At 33.9% G+C, this 18,381-nt stretch overlaps 1 pseudogene; it reads right to left on the bottom strand.

Annotated features, from left to right (window-relative positions):
- Positions 1 to 1,721: 1,721 nt before the first annotated feature.
- The window catches only part of LOC142636732 (putative LRR receptor-like serine/threonine-protein kinase At1g56130), a 34,120-nt pseudogene continuing 17,460 nt past the window's right edge, over positions 1,722 to 18,381 (bottom strand).

Genomic DNA, 18,381 nt, shown 5'->3' with positions numbered 1-18,381 from the left:
CACCAACAACCAAAATCAACCAACCAGCACTAACCATCTTAACCACAATTCTTAAAAATCAACCTAACCACCACTGGACATCATAAACACAACCACCAATATCAACCCACAACCACCAAAATCAAACCACAGAACAACCCAAAAAAACACCTCCACAACCATGAAGAGAGAGAGAGACAAAGAGAGAGAGAGAGAGAGAGTTAACTAAAATAAGTAAAACAATTTTTACAACATCTGCCATTCTGCCATACTGTTCTATTATTAGAATGGTACTGTAGATGAATGCCAAATGTTTTAGAATTTGGAACATGTGTTGTAGGTGTTTTTTCGTGTTTGGTGTGTCAAATGCAAAAGCCATGTGATACTAATGCTCTTCGTATCCTCACAACTTATATCAAGGTTAAAATCGAATATATGTACATGACCTATCACATGATAAAAATTTGAATGATTGGTGGTAATTCTGTTCACTTTATTTACAATCCATGCACTGTCAATGACCTAACACATGCAAGAAGCACACATAGGGAAGGTACCCACACTCTCATCACCAAACGAAAAACAGTGTCGATCCATAGTCTAGTATCCACACTATAAAGGGCAAAATTTGGTAAATAGTACATTTTTTGGATGACTAGCACACTTTTGAACTTATTCAGTAAGTTGGACTGTTTTTGGGAACTTGAGTTTGTGAAACTTGAGTTCCAACCCAAAATTGAGTTTCTCGAACTTGATTTATGCCTGACCTGGATTAGAAAAAAAAAAAAAAAGAAAAGGTGGAACTCAAGTTTAGTGAACTTGAGTTCCATGCTTTTTATAAAAAAAAAACCCAATGGAACTCGTGTTTCCTAAAATAGAACTTGAGTTTACTCAACTCGAGTTCCACCTTTTTTTTTTTTTAATAATCCAGATCAAGCATAAATCGAGTTTGAGAAACTCGATTTTGGGTTGGAACTCATGTTTCACAAACTCGAGTTCCAAAAAGTAGTCCATCTAACTAACTACTTTCAGCCGCATGCTATTTATCTAATATTTTTGTGAAAAAATGCTGTTGAGCAAATTTTGCCCACTATCAAGTATTGCAATGCCCATTCTAAAAACTCACCTTTTCAGCCCAAAAGGCATGTTTCAAATTGGTTCCAAATGGCCAAAGCTGATTTCTTAGTATCATTTAGTGATTTTATTTTATTTTTACTTTGAATAAGTACTACCAAACGAGGACTTACATCAAGGAGATCTCGCCTATTTATTGGCCTATATATCTCACAGTCCTATTGAGTGAGAACTGAGAAATGTAAGAATGTAGTGCTTCATTTTATGTTGGTTGGAGGGTCTAATCCACTCTACTCAAACAAGGCTAATTTGTGTTTCCTATGTGCATAGCTCACCAATCCTTCCATTTCTCATATTTCTGTAGCATTCATACTCTGTATGCCATTTCATCTATAGGATAAATAGTGAGAAGAAGACTGGAAACGTCAAAATAAAGTTTTGATAGTAATAAATTGTTGTTAAGCATATGATTTCAAATTGATATTATGCAGCTATAACCTTATAAATTCCCAAAGAAGAAAAATTTCATTGTTGGTTGAAATCATGATACAAGACAAGACAAATATCTCAGTATTTACATACATGACATCACATATTATCATTTGCAAAAGGTGAAAGCCAGTCAAGCATAAAGAGTTTTGAATTTGAGGTGCCTTAGATATCAAAGGCAGCGTTACTGAGTGACTGCAACAAAGACAGATGTTTTCACCTTCCATCTCCAATTATGCCACCAAACATGGTTTCAGTAACATTTACAGGAGAAGGCAATAGATCACCGAGTTGGCTAAGATCAGTATTGTCCCTATTATGCTTTATATCTTCTTCACTCAAAAAGCTGCTTGTTATATCTTTGAAATTCCAATCAGTTAAATAACTCAGCTTTGATGTAACAATGCCTACCTCAATATCTCCAGCAAGCATGGCCACAACACGTGACATTGGTGGCCGCATGTTTGGTGATGCCTGTGTGCACAACAAAGACACTGCTATCACTCGAGTAGCTTCATTTTCATCAAATTTTGATAATGTGGGATCTACCAGCCTTAAACTCTGATTATTTTCATGTAGAGTCCATGCCTGGTGATTCATGACAAGGATAACAAATAAGAATTTTCTTTTAAGTGCAATAAATTAAGAAATGGAAAAAGAGAAAAAAGAAAAAAGAAAAAACAAATTCCTTTCCCATACCCATTCAAGGAGATAAGTTTTTTCAGTGTCCAAGCTGTTGTCTGAGTTTGGTCTCCCACTTAGGATCTCCAAAGCAACAAGACCAAAACCGAAAACATCAGCCTTCTCAGTCAAGTGCCCACGCATCGCATATTCCGGTGCCAAATAGCCTCTGTAATATTTAAAATTAATATGCAAGTTTATTTAAAACCATCAATGTATCTGATCAGGTTCAATTTCCATAGATAACTAAATTATCAGTAATGAAAAAACAAATTCCAATAGCATGCTCAAGTTTGTAATAGTTATTGATCATTCTTCTATTGAATCTAGTGATTATTGATTGATTATTAGATACTTAAATAAGGATTTATATCATGCACCTTGGTACAATATAAAACAGGCCATTAAAGACAAAATGGCTTTGAGAAAGTGGATAAGGAGTTTACATGGTCCCTGCAACTCGAGTGCTGATGTGGGTTTTAGTGTCATCATAAAGCTTTGCCAATCCAAAATCTGATATTTTCGGGCATAGCTCTCCATCAATCAAAATATTGCTAGCCTTCACATCTCGATGTACAATCCTTGGCCTTGACTCTTCATGGAGATAAGCAAGTCCTCTTGCAGTTCCCAAGCAAACACTGAAGCGAGTAGGCCAATCAAGATGCAGCTTACTTTTTCCTGCATTAGTAGAAGCTCCCATCTAATTAGATTAAGAGTTATCAATCAAATTCCAAATTCTGATTTAGGAGTTATTTGAGTGCAATGATACAAAGCTTCCCATATGGATATTGTCAGAGAACATTAGAGTTTGGAAAAATCAGATTATATCTTGGCCGGGGTAAAAAACATATTGTCCTATGAGATTTGGGCTACTCCAAATTATTTGGCAGTGGTCCAAAACATAATTGACAATGCTTAATGACATAACAACATTGCGTTAGTCCCAAAACTTGGGGATTGGTTATAGATCCTCCATAGATTAATCAAGATTAGGCTTATGTATTCACTTCTGTCATTCTATCTTATCTAAAATCATACTCTTTGTTGCTTCCTTAATTGACATGTTTTTTTTTTTTTTACTACTTCAAGTAATGTTAATGAGAATATTAATCACATTCCTTTGCATGTAACTAAACCATCTCAAGTGACTCCCTCTCATCTTTTCATCAATTTATTTTCTATTTCAAAGCAAATTTCTTCATTTCAAATACCATTTTTTTTTCCAATTATTCATCTTAATATTCTCATTTAAACTACAATAATTTTATGAACATGTTTTTTCTTAAGATCCTAACATTTAGTACCACGAATCATAGTTTGTATTATAACAGTCTTATAAAATTTTTCCTTTAACTTAATAAGTACTCTAAGATCACACAATTTTCCTAATGCACTTCTCCACTTCCTTCACCTTGCTTTCGTATATCCTATGATTCACATCATCTTCAAACTCTCCACCCTTATGAATTGTGGATCTAAGATATCAAAGGCACTAACTCTTTGGTATCTCTTGACTCTCAAGTATTAAAACTTATGAACTTTATTTATATTGTTACCAAAAAAATATTCTATGTACTTCAATTTCTTTTTGATAGGTTGTACTTTACTTCAATTTTACTTAGCAGAAATCCTTTATATTCTAAAACATCTCTTTAAATTTTTAATTTGACATTGACGCCACATTTAGTTCATCCACTAAAACTATATCATTTACAAAAGCATAAATAAGAGGATTTCATGTTGAATTGGTACGGTGAACTCATCCATAGCCAACACAAAGAGATATAGATTTAATATTTATCCTTAATGCAAACCTATAGGGATAGGAAACTTGTGATGTCTTTCTTTGTCCTCACACTAGTTACAACTTTTTCATATATATCCTTAATCTACTTAATATACATAAAAGTAACTCTTTTTTTCCCTTAAAATCACCACATAACCTCTTCAAATAACCTATCATATGATTTCTCTAGGTCAATAAAAACTATATGCGGATCTTTACTGACTTTTTTATATCTTTCCTTTAGATGATTAAGTAAGAAAATAGTAGGCAAAAAACCAAATTGATTCTCTGATATTGTTGTTTCATGACTTAATCTATATTCAATCACCCTCTCCAAAATTTTTTGTAACCACCAAAAGAAAAGCACTACTCAAATCTGTGTTGTACCCCGAAAGGGCTAGTGTGGTCACAATTGAGACTTGAGATAGCTTTCATAAAACCCACAACCCAATATACGCCTTATGTGGGACTCAACACACACATTGCTATTCAATATCAATTTAGGGCATCACAAGATCCTCCATTTAAATCCCTATTGTTCTCATCCAAGCCCACTTTGTGGGGGCAATGTCTCTGAGCTCAACAAGAGGTTACCAATTTGGCTTTAATATTATCCGTAACCACTTGAAAAAAAATTGCTAGCCACATCTGCTTATATCCCAAAAAGACTAATCTAGTCACTATTGCTCTAATACAATGTTAAATTACCTATTAGAAAATGGTAAATTTAATCATTCAACCACATAATTTAATACTCCCCCTCACGTGTGAGCTTAAACTCATTTTTAATAGGTGAGGCTCAATATGGGGAATTTTGAATGGGAGGTAGAGTGAAGGAGACAAGGATCAAACTTAGGACCTCCTAAGTTGATACCATATTAAATTACATATTCTCCTAAAAGCTTAAGCTTTTAGGAGATGGTGGATTTAGTAATTAAACTTCATAATTCTAACAATAATTAAATATTTCTAATAATTGAATGAACGATGATTTTATGGGAAGAATGGAAGGTGTTAATTAAGTATAAAGTATGTTCCTACCAAATAGTGCCTGATCAAGGCTTCCGTTTTCAAGATATTCATAAAACAAGAAGGCGCCTATCTCCCTCAATGCAGCATCCATATAACTTCACAAGGTTACGATGTTGCACAGCAGATATGGTAGAAATTTCAGTTACAAATTGACTCTTCCCTTGGTGAGATGCCACCGATAATTGCTTCACAGCTACAATCCTCCCATCAGATAGTGTGCCCTGTGAAATTGTAAAAATCAGTGACACGAAAAGTGAAATTCAGGGTTTTTTTTTTGGTTGTTCAAAAATGGGAATGTTGGTATGTTCCTTGAAAATTGCACTACTCCTTTATTCTTTTAAGCAACTCCAATATATAGCATGTCAAAAATCTATTACTGACTATAGCTAAAATGTTGAAGATAGCCAATTACATACAATTCTTAGGAAAAAGTTTGTTTTCAGTACACAAAGCTCTCACTTTTTTTTTTTTAAGACTTTGGAAACATAAATATATATTTTTTAAAGAAATTACTTTCTTAAAAGAATATTTTAGTTGCTTTTAGTATCATTTAGGTGAAGATTTTGCTGACTTAGTTTTGTCATCAAATGTAATGTCAAGTGTATATCCAACATTAAATACAATAATGTACTTTACCTTGGAAACAGGTCCAAATCCTCCCTCCCCTAACTTTTTTGAAGGGTTGAAGTCGTCGGTCGCACTTCTTAGCTCCGCATAACTGAAAGTGTTTGGTCGGGGGCCTATTCCAAGAAGCTCTGCAGGTTCAAGCAAGAGAGGATCTAGTTAACTGATTTAAACTCTTCATTATTGTCATAGTTATATATTTTGAAGAATTTGATTTTTCTTTTGAGAGGGGGGGGGGGGGGGGGGGGAAGAGGGGGGCAGGGGTGTTGGTAGCATTGGATTTCAATTTGAAGATATTACTTATGCAGAAAATTTAAGCAGATAATAGTACTGATACTTTTCCCTTATTCCCTTTCATGAGAAGGATCCATATCATTATCCAAGCAATAATAGTACTGATACTTTTCTAACAACTACTCTAGGATTTAGCATTTTCTAAATATCAGAGAGTAACTTGAATTTTAGCCAAAAGTGAGTGGTACAGAGTCCATTAGTGTTTATTTCTTAGGCTGTATTTCACCAGAACCTCCACTACAGCTGTTATGTTCTTACCTTCCTCATTATAGTGCTGTGATTTTCTCTTCATGTAGAAAACTGCAAATATGAAAATCAAGCTCACGACTCCAACAGGGACTGCAATTCCTACAATCAAACCCAACCTGCTTTTGTTTCCTCGATTGCTTGGTGGAATCCCAGGAACATTAGATACAAAATCTGAGTAATTATTTATCAGTCGTAATAAGTAGAAAATAATCATATCAAAAACATCACAAATCAATTCATAGATTATATCATATACATTACCTGAAACGACATGAATGGCTGAAATTAGTGGCCCATAATAACCGTATACAGGTATGCAACAAGTGCCCTTACCAGCCCAAAACAGATGAATTTCAAGATAATTCTCTGACACATTAGCCCTAAAAATCTTCTGAATTGCTCTCTCCACCCCACCTGCCTCCTTTGATATGTCAAAGTCCTTCAATTCTAGACTACCCTAGAAAAGAATTATTATTATTGAATGAACTAAAATGGAACTCTATGCAAATAAATAGAAATTGTATTATAGAAACTCTAGAGGAGGAGGTAATGATCTTTAGTCAAAGAATGGAGTACACTTTTTCTCTAGAGCAATCTAGAATCACCTGAATGTAAATATCAAATACACGCCTCCCTAGACTCTTCCAAGTTTGAGAGCTTCGATCATCAAAACCAGTTTCAGCAAAAAACAAGCTGACATTATAAAGACCATTATCAAGACCTAGGCCATCGTATCTAAGTGATCCTGGGGACATCCTTGAAGTTTGGTAAAGTTCTGGGGTGTTAGTTGCAATGACTTGTGCCAAAGTGTTTTCAACATAAGTTTGATTATTTCTCTCTGCAAACAACCCCACATTGCTGACTGCCCATTTTTCTGTATTAGTTACATAATACCATGCTGCACCAAAGGATGATGAGTTTTCAGCCTCGTACACTATACCCTCAGCAGGCATCTCTGGGCCACCACACTTGATTGAAAAGTTTGCATCTGTAGAATCATTATGATTGCACTCATCATGATAGAAAATTAAAACTTAAAAAATAAAAGATTCACACTGAAGCTTTTAGATTATGTTAACTCAACCAATTTCACTTACTGATGTTTTCCCAAAAGAAGCTAATACAAATTTCTGTTCAGAATAAATATATTCAGGTTGATTTTGGCTTGGAAGAGTGTGGTTATGTAAGTTACATGTCAATGCAATATATTTTACCTTTCATTTCCAAGTATAATAGAAATTCGTAAAGTAGGCATCATACGTTAACCATTCAGGTTATCAGGGTAAAATTAATAGTTGCAGAAAGCAACAACTCTCTCTCTCTCTCTCTCTTCTAATACACACAAGCATGTATAAAATAAGACGGTATTGCTTCTGTCCATCCTAAAGTTGTGTCTATAGGCTCAACTTGGTAAAATTTCTGCCTTTCCAAGTTGTAGCAAAGTTCATGCATACTTCTTTTATCAATAACAATCCAAGTTTTAGATTATTTAATCTCAAAAAGAGCTGTAATGAGAACAGCTCAGAGCTGCCACAAAGCCAAATTTCAGTATGACTTTCTTGTTCCTTTTTCAACATCTATAGAATTAACATAAGCTAGCCTGCCTTCTTACTTCAAGTTTCTCATTGTGACAAGAACACTAATGTGTTTCATCCCCTTAATGATTTTATTTATGATATAAAGGAAGTATCAATAGAAAAATAATACCTGAGATCTAGCACAATTTTCCTTAACTTGATATTAAATTAAATCATAAATAACTAAAGGGATAACCTATAGCAAACTACCCTATCAAGATTAACAGGTCTGACCCACTTTCTGCTATAAAAATGTCAGGTTTTGTAAAAATTCGGCCATTCAACAGATCAAAGGAAACTCTTAAAAGGGGAAGGATGAATTAGATTATTCTTTCCTTTTTCAAAAAAATGAACATAATTTTTTAGCTTATACAGGAAATACCATTGATTGTTCAAACATTGTTTGGCTACACAACACTCAAGAAAATTGGAAGATATCTAATTTTTTATGGTTGTAGATTAATTTGATACAGTTTGATTTGGATCATATAAATCTATATATGATCCCACCATCCTATGGGAAAATACTAGGGCCCATCAATCATGATAGACTGTGCCCTGTCATATCCCATAACAAAGTATAAGAAAGAAATAACTTACAAAGTGGAGAATTCCTATTGCATGGGAAATTTCTCTGGAGGCAATTCAGCCCTGACATAACACTGCAAACACAGGGAAAAACTACTGCTTGTCTGAATTTACAAATTTCATGAAAGAATTCATTCAACTAAAGATGTGAAATGGTAATCACTTTCTTTCTCATGCCTACTTTTGGACTTCTTTGTTAAAAGAGGGTGAAAGGAGGAACCACAGCTCACCTTATGTTTGATTTGTCAAATATGAAGTTGTTTGCCACCAAATTCCTACATAATTTTATCCAATGATCCTTCATCACTATCACAACTGATACTTATTAGACAAGATATATAGGATAATAAATTAAAACATTGGTACAGCAGATATTTACAAATGAGCATTGGCTCCTGAAGCCACCATTGTTCAAAAATCAGTAGTTAACACCCACTGAGGTATAGTGAAGAGCATTGTTAGTGTTCTCATAAAATAAGGGAAAACGGTTAACCATGTAATAGAAGAGGCATAAAGATTTATTAGAGTTTGACATGACCTTAAAATAAAAAATGAATAGAAAAGAATTATGCAGGATGGGCTATACCTAATATAGTTTCCATCATCTTTGTCAACCTAGTTAACATGATGTTTCTTTTTTTTTTTTTTTTCTTTTTTTTAAAATCGAGCATTAGAAGTTTTCTTTTGAGGTAGCTAATCATCATTTACAGAAGCTCTAGTATAGATAGACACCAATAGAATGAAAGAAATCAAGTTCAAGTTTCTAACCAGTATTTATTAATATTCTTTAAATTAATATGGCTGGAATAAATTAATTTGATTCTTCAATTACATGCGTGTGGCATATACTAAAATAAATCAGTTAGGTTTATGTCAATAGCACCTGGTGTTCGTACGTAGGTGTTAAATTCAGAAAAAGATATGAAAGAAAAGAGTATTATCACTTGAGATACATACAGTTGTAAGTTTGAGGATGCAGTTACCCACGAGGGAAATCCTCCAGACAGATGATTGTAGGACAAATCTCTGAACGTAAAGGAATGTGAAAAGTATTGAGCAGACACATAATGCACCCCAACAAAAAGAAAAAAAGAAAAAAAATTAGAATAACAAATCTACAAAGCAACTAGACTGCTCTATCAATTGGTCACATGCCAAATGCAAAACATTCTGATTTGGACGCTTTATTGTGTGAAATTTAGAAGATACCATACAAAGTAGAAAGGCTTCTTCTTCTTCTTCTCTTTTTTGCCGCTTGATCAATTTAATTTAAGAATTATGCAAACTTGAAATGATAATAACATAAATTACTTAATTAATTAATATTTTTAGATATATTTTACATATTTTATGTGTAGTTAGGCAATAAAAATAAAGAAAGAAAAGAAAGTAGAAAACTAGAATATGACAATACTATTATTTAAGCAAAAAAAGAAGGGGAGTTTCTCCATTTATAGGGAAAGGGAACTTTCTCCATTGTTAGGGTTATATTTGCCCAAGTCCATGTTTGGGCTTAGGCCCATTGTACTTTTCTATTCTTAGTGTAATTTTTCTACTAGTCCCTAAGATTTGCTGCTGTATGGATCCTAACTAATGAAGGAAGAATTGGAGTGGGTAATTTGAGGTAATTGTGGACTCCCAAGAGAAGGTAGAGAGAGTTTAGAGAGAACTGGCTTATCATTCACATAATGAGCCAGCACAAATACATGATTTTATTTTTACTCGAGATCTTGGTATTTTTTAAGCAAGATTATCTCTAAATAACTTATAATCAACAAACCAATTGTAACAAAGTGCTCTAACAACTACCTTAATGAAATTCAATCTTTAGCTACCTACTTGCCTATTTCCCTCACATGCCATGATTCTCAAACATAATTCCTACACATGATGCTACTTTCACACGCTTACACACATAATCTTGGCTGTTGTCTTGATTGCACACTACACATGGGTTGGGGTTGCTTGGTATGCATAGCACAAGGTCCTTACTAAGCTCCCAAGATATCCCTCCCCCTGAAAAGCACCTTGCCCACAAGGTGAGGGAATTGGAGCTGCAAGGTATGGGATAACTCTCATGTAACATAATCTGCATGAGTGCCTTGAGTTGACAAAAACCTCTATAGCAACCTTGTTGCCCGGTTTGGTAATTATTCTTTGTAAAATTTCTCCGGGTTCAGGAGAGAGATCCCACTCTTTGTTAACTTGAGGAAATGTTGACAAAGGAGTGGTATGTTGTCCCAATTTTTGGCTTGAGGTAGATACACAAAAAACTGTGTTAGGTTCTAAAAGTTTAGAACAATTGGCAAATCTTGAACACAAACTTGTCTAGATATAGATCCTAGAGTCTATAGGTATTATTAGACAATGCTTAAAGTGGTACAAGTCAAGATTCAAGAATATACAAGCTATAGAAAGAAGAGTTCAGAAACTGCCTGGTTCGACTGATCGAGAGACAGGCTCGATCAATCGAGAGTCGAATATGCTAACTTTTTATTAAGCCCAAATAGCAGTTCATGCTCATTAAGGATTAGAGTTTCAAATCTACTTCTTCTAGTATATAAAGGAAACCCTAAGCATGTTTTTAAAAAGGCTTTTCAGAGAGAGATTAGAGTGCATCTTGTGCCTCTTTTGTAGATCTAGGGTTTTGTACTCAAAAGCTCTCTAGAGTCTTTGATAAGCTATGTGTTGAATCTTTTGTGAGATCTAAATGTGTTTACCTTCATACACACACTTTGAACTATCAAGATCAAGATTCAAATCAAGAACTTGATGGTTGTTTCAGTTGCTGCAAAAAAAACTTTAAAGAAGATCTTAAACCTTTGAGTGGAGTCTCAAAGTCACAAGTAGGTGAACTTGTGGTTGCTGCAGATCAAAAAAAGAAGTAGTCCTTGGACTTGGAGCTATCATGGGGTCGTGGTAGTAAGTTTTCTACTCAAGGTAGTAATAGAATGTTAGTGGTCTAAGTCTTATTGTACAAACTTCAATTCTTTCATAGTAGATCTATATTTTTACCTTGAGGAAAGCTAGGTTAAATCCTCCCCAGGTTTTTTACCCGTTTGGTTTTCCTAGATTATCAGATCTTTGTATTCTTTATTTTTCGCTATTTTACATGATATGACTTTATATGTGTTAATCTAGATTTGAATAATTTATCTAAGTAATCACTTGATTAAATAACTAGGTTAAACATATTTTTGTTAAGGGGTCTAAAGCTTTACAAGTGGTATCAGAGCCAAGGTCATAGGTTTGAGTCATGGGAGTGTCATTGTGAGAGAGGGATTGTTGGAGGGACCACAATTTGACTCCCTACAACCACTCTAAAAACAGGCCCACGTGACGTGATGTCGAATGCCAAAAAAAAGATTTGAGTGTGTCTTTCTCATCACCAATTGGTTTTGAGGTGGAATGACACAGCTCACGGTTCGACAAATGGCACAACTCCGGTCACATTCATCATAATTGTCATAAATTAAAATTTAAACATTTTGTATTTCAATCTAGGATATGTGATGATATTTTTCCTGCCATAAGTCCAAATAAATTGTTTCATATGCTTTTGAAAAATTTAAGCTTGTTGCCTTGTGAAAGGAAATTGTAGGATTTTAGTCTTTCTCAGAAGATTGATGTAATCCCTCAAATACACTCTAGTTCTCATGGTTTTTCACCTACAAAGCCAAAGACTTGTGCTATATGGGCGAGAAAAGATTCTCTAATGTGAGTGTTGCTAACTTGTCCCTGATTTAATTCTTTCAATTATTTGTGAACATGTCGTGTTTTTGTTTTTTGTTGTTTTGTTTTTTTAGGTTGTTTTTTATTAAAAAAAAAATCCAAAAACATAGAAAATTTTCAAAAAGACAAAAATATTTTATTTTGTGCCTAGTTTTATTTTTCTTAAGGATTATATGAATTATATTATCTCTCTCTTGATTTAGAACATACTTGACATTGTGGAGAAACTTGAATAATATGTATTATATAAGTGCTAAGCTATTTCTGATTTTGAGTGAGTATGTACTAGTTTGTACATGTACTCATGGGTTAATTAAGAAATTGATATTTCTAGTTTGGGTACCCTCTATAGCTTAGTTTAGCATTGTTATGCATTGTTTTGCATTTTATACATTAAGCATAATGTGTGCCTTTTATGTTTTGTCATAAAATATTTTTTGAAAATCCAAGAAGATTTTGTTTTTGTTTTTGTTTTGTATTACACATCAAGGATGTGTAGTCAAGGTTGGCCATATTATATTTACATAACATGCTTGTGTACCTTGTTTAGCTTGGATGAGCTTATTTTACTGGACTTTGCTAATTTTAGCTATTTAGTGCATTTTGTGTGGGAATTGTTTATAGTTTTTGATTACATAACCTTAATTTTGAAGTCACATGCTTTTGATTGTTAGAAATAGAACTTAATGAGAAAGGCATAAATAACCATCTCACCACTGTTTACTAGCCAATTATGAACACCTTAGTGCATATCATAAAATTTTGTGCCCGAGAAGTGTAGCACATACACAAAAAAAACATAAGGTACAGCCTCAAATTAATAATAAAATTGGTGTGTACATTATCTAGCTTAAAGAACAATTTCACAATGAAATAAAAATGATGTGTACATTATGAGGCAAAATAAAAAGTTACATGATTGTAAGCTTGTTTTTTAGGAGATATGAGAGTTATATGATGTAACTCATTGGGTGATAGTCACTTTCAAATTTATGTGATGAATAATGTAGAAATTGTGATTGATTACTATCTATATGTCACCTCACATGTATCTCATGCTGTTACTAGTTGCACACACTTCACAAGTTATTCTTTTCTAAACTTTGTAAATGGAATTGTGTGTGAATCTAATTTGGCCATCCAAGATTATGTTTTCTATGGTGTTTGCTACAAAATATATTTAAATTTTGGCAAAAATTATGTTTTTGATGATTAAAAACTTTGTTTTGAGGTTTTGGGTTGAAAACTCATGTTTTTGAAAAACATTTAAACTCATTCTCATGCATTTCATTCATGAAATTCCTTGGTTTGAGTAGTTTCTGCATAATCTTTTGTAGTTTTTCCAAAAATTCAAATTTTCAGAATTTCGATCGATCGAATGTGATTTTCAACCGATCAAAAATCCCTTGATTTTTAATCATTGCTTTCTGCCTGACTCGATTGGTATTCGATTGATGCTCGTTCGATTGAATTTTTAGATTTTTGACCAAATTTTTTTTCATGCATCATTTCTGTTTAGGATTCACATGCATTGCATTGTTTTTTGTATCCATCTTGCAGTTTTGCAGTCATATCTCTCATTATTTTCACACATAATATGCATACACTTTGCTAAATTGGATACTCAACTTGATTTAAAAATTGATTGATTAATTTTTGAGTCCTTTGTACATTTTAGTATATGTTATTTTTTTATGTGTAAACAGTAGAAAATATTTTTCTTAAGAGATATGATGGATAATAATGTGCAAATATTTTCTCTTCTTGATTTGAGTTCAAACACCATCTGTTTATGGGTCACATAGTGTCAAGTTTGTATTTATTGAAAGAGAGTATTTGTGTTCATGTGTAACCTCAATTTCTTTTTTGTTTGGTTTGTATTTTTATTTTTCCTCGCCTCCTACATTTTCCCCAAAACTGTTTTTCCCAAAACATGTTTTATCTTTCCTATTTTTATAGGCGGAGAAAGATGTTTTTAAAACTTATGTTGATCATAGAGGGAGTTGTTTCCTTGGTTCTCTATTTCCACTTATCCTTTGTTGCGTATTTTTTCTATTTACTCTTTGATTAAGTGGTCTTTGTCAATAGTGACAAAAAGGGGGAGACATAGATAAAATTTGGAAAAAATTTTTTAAATGTTTTGTTTAGAAAAAATGAAATTGTTTTTGAAAGAGGGAGAAAATAAAAGTTTTTGATATATCTAACTTAGGGGGAGAGTTAGTTTTTATATTGTGTTTCATATTGTTTTACTTGTATTTTTCACACATGCGTTTATTGTTTGTTTAGTGTTTCAGAAATTTACAGGTTAATTCATTCGAAACTATTGTCTACTCTTGCAACTGATAGGTAGTGGTTAGTTTGAATTGTATTTTGGGCAACAATGTGTATTTGGGCATTTTTATGGTATTGGGCTGTTCTTGTATTTGAGCCTTTCATTTTGTATGTAAGTTTTGTCACAAATTGTCAAGGGGGAGATTGTTAGGTTCTAAAAGTTTAGAACAATTGACAAATCATGAACACAAACTTGTCTAGATATAGATCCTAGAGTCTATAGGTATTATTAGACAATGCTCAAGGTAATACAAGTCAAGATTCAAGAATATACAAGCTGTAGAAAGAAGAGTTCAGAAACTGCCTGGTTTGACCAATCGAGAGACAGACTCGATCGATTGAGAGTCGTATCTGCAGAATTTTAATTAAGCCCAAACAGTAGTTCAAGCCCATTAAGGATTAGAGTTTCATATTTACTTCTTCTAGTATATAAAGAAAACCCTAAGCACATTTTTAAAAAGGCTTTTTAGAAAGAGATTAAAGTGCATCCTGTGCCTCTTTTGTAGATTTAGGGTTTTGTACCCAAAAGCTCTCTAGAGTTTTTGATAAGTTGTGTGTTTAATCTTTTGTGAGATCTAGATGTGTTTACCTTCATACATACACTTTGAACCATCAAGATTAAGATTCACATCAAGAACTTGATGGTTGTTTTAGCTGCTGCATAAAGAACTTTAAAGAAGATCTTAAACCTTTGAGTAGAGTCTCAAAGTCACAAGCAGGTGAACTCGTGGTTACTGTAGATCAAGGAAAGAAGTGGTTCATGGACTCAGAGCTATCATAAGGTCGTGGTAGTAAGTTTTCTATTTGAGGTATCAATAGGATGTTAGTGGTCTAAGTCTTATTGTACAAACTTCAATTCTTTCATAGTGGATCTGTTTTTTACCTTGAGGATAGCTAAGTTAAATCCTCCCCAGGTTTTTTACCGGTTAGGTTTTCCTGGGTTATTAGATCTTTGTGTTCTTTATTTTCTGCTGCTTTACATGATATGACTTTATATTTGTTAACCTAGAACTGAATAATTTATCTAAGTAATCACTTGACTAAATCACTAGGTTAAACATATTGTGTTAAGGGGTCTAAAACTTTACAGACTAGATGGATCTAAGAAATTCAGAGGAACCTTTGAAGGATCTAAATGGAACAAAGTATATTAGTGACAGCTTCAAATGGCTTTGAAGTCCCAAATATTTTTGTATGTAACGGAGTCTCAAGAACAACCAATCATCCATTGAGTATTCTTAACTAATTATGTGTTTGTCAGCTTGTATAGTCATTCTTTCTTGGGCCGCTACAAGATTTTTTTTTTTTTTTGGAGGACAGAAAAGATCTGCTTCTATGTCTTCAATCATCTATAATTTGCTGGTACGGTATGTAGTCTATGAGCCAAGGGGGTGGAAATCGGAAACCCATATAGGGCTTCAAAGTGAGTCTTGATGGTGGTTTGAAAATTTCTGTTATTCCAATTGTAAAGTTGTGATTTACAACTATGTTTAATGTTGGCTTTATTCCATGACAAAAGTGTTGTAATTACTTTAATTTGTTTCCTTGTATTTTTGTGGGATTTATTTGTAATGGGTTTAGTATTGAGTGGTGGAGATTTGATCAAGACAGCTAAAAGTCACATGAGTAACATATGCTAGAAGCTGAAGAGTCATGCTAAGCTATCGATTTTGGGAGTGTTTTGCGAGTAAGGCCTTCTCGCGAGATACCCGCGAAACTCTCTGCCTAAGGTTTTTTAAGTGTGACTTTCTTACCCTTCACCCATACTATATACTCTTATTACCCACAAAAGTATTAGACGCCATTTAGAGAGAAAAACCCTAGATAGGTTTTCAACAACACACACACCCATCTTTTAGAGAGAGAGAGAGAGCTACTAATTCTTACTAAGAAATCATCCTAGTCTCTTCTCCTTCCCTCTCCCATTGTCATACCTTGAGAGGAGATTTGTACCCAAACACAACCCACACATTTTCAGAGTGTAGAAAGTGTTTTGGAGCTTGGAAAGCTTTGGGGATTTGCCAAAAGAAGCTAGTGAGGCTTAGCGGATGCAATCGGGCGTATTGTGGGATCCGAAAACCTAGACAAGACACGATATCGAGAAGCCTTGTTGGAGTAGGAGCTTGGAGGGCTTAGGTACATTGGGTAGATTAGGCTTGGAGGGTATCTTGCTATTTGTGTATCCCAACTTATTGTCTAGTGGATCGATTTATCACTTAGAGGGCGGTGGTGAGATTTTTCTCCGAGTTCTTCGATAACACATCGGTGTGTTATCTTGTGGTTGCATCTCTCTTCCCTTACTCTTGTGTTTTACTCTTATTGTTTGTTGTTCATGTTTCTGCACTAGAGTAGTATCGGTTGATTGCACTTCATTTACTCTTGTTTCCGCACTTAGATAAGTTAGAGTAAAAACAATCTAGCAGTAATTTTTTTTATTAATTTGGGGTCTAAACAACTCTTGAGATTTTAACACAAATTTGAGCTTTCACCAATATTTTGCCAAGGGCAACCAATCTAACTACTTTTTAGGCTTGTAACAAGTATAGGATCTCAAGTAATGCTACTCAACCTAGTTGACCATTTCAGTTAGCCATCTTCCAAGGATGAATATTGTTAAGAGATACGAAAATACTTACACACACAATCACACAGATTTGCTTGAAATGAAAAAGATACACATACCTAGGAGATTCACTTGAAACATAAAAAATAAAAAAGAATAATGTTGAAGCAAATTGAAAAACTAGAAGGGTTAACATCAAATATTTAAGATGACATTATTATAATCTCATTGGAACCTAAGAATAATGTTAAATCATACTGAAAGGGAAAACATTAAGAGATTAAGATGACGTTTTATTATGTTATGAGAACTTACATGTTCAGAAGTTCTTCACTCTTTAGGCTAGGAAGTGTTCCAGAGAGACTATTGTTTCCAAGAAACCTAACCATTTTGATAGAGTGTAAGAGAAAGCATAAGAGAATTAAAAAAGGACTGGGGTGGGGGTGGGGGGGGGGTGGGGGTGTGGAGTTGGGGGGGGGGGGGGGCGCAATTGTGGATAAAACATAAGTCCACGATGATAACAAAAGAGGGCATAGATCAAGATCTTCAAGCAATGGGGACAAAGTGCTCAGCCCTGGCTTAGGTGGTAGAGAGGCAGGTTGGGTTTAGGCCTTAAGTTTGTAACTTTGAATCCTTCTGTTGCAAGAAGAAAGGAACAACAAGAAGGCAAGGGCATACTTACAAGAATTTGAGAGAATTTATACTGAACAAACCACTTGGTATTTCACCTGTTAAGTTGTTGAAACTCAAATCCCTGAAAAAGTAAGTGATAAATTGAGAGAAATAAATAGAACAGAAAGAAGTCTCAGAAATCAGTCAGAATTTAAGGTTTGACTGTCCAATGGAACTTACAGTTTTTGTAAAATTTTGTATTCTCCAATATCAGACGGAATATTTCCAGTAATCAATGCATTTCTTAGAACTCTATGAGAGAAATAACAATGGATAATTAGTGCATAGTGAATGAGTTTAGATTTTATATTTGATAAAAAAACAATGTTGGATGGTATATGAGCGAATGGCAGGGTAAGTTAACTTACAAGTCAGTCAAGGACGTCAAATTTTTAATAAAGTCAAGGGAGGAGCTCACATTGTATATATCACTGATTCGCCTACTCGTATACACAAACATTATGAAACTAGTCTTGTTGAGAGAGATAGAGATTACAATAATTTGAAAAATATACTCACAAACTTTGCAATGAGGTCAAGTAAGAAAAACTGGATGGTATTGGACCTTCTAAAGAGTTTCCTTGAAATCTCCTACAAAAACATTTAACCGGCTTATCAACAGTAGTATTAGTAGCCATACTTCTCTGCTTTGGAGGAATGCCTAAAAATCTAGAGATGACTACAACTTATCATCCACGTAAAATTCACTT

Source organism: Castanea sativa, chromosome 5 (genome assembly GCF_040712315.1).
Source record: "Castanea sativa cultivar Marrone di Chiusa Pesio chromosome 5, ASM4071231v1".
Classification (NCBI taxonomy): Eukaryota; Viridiplantae; Streptophyta; class Magnoliopsida; order Fagales; family Fagaceae; genus Castanea; species Castanea sativa.
Note: the sequence above shows the minus strand (reverse complement) of the source record. Positions and strands in the feature narration are given on the sequence as shown.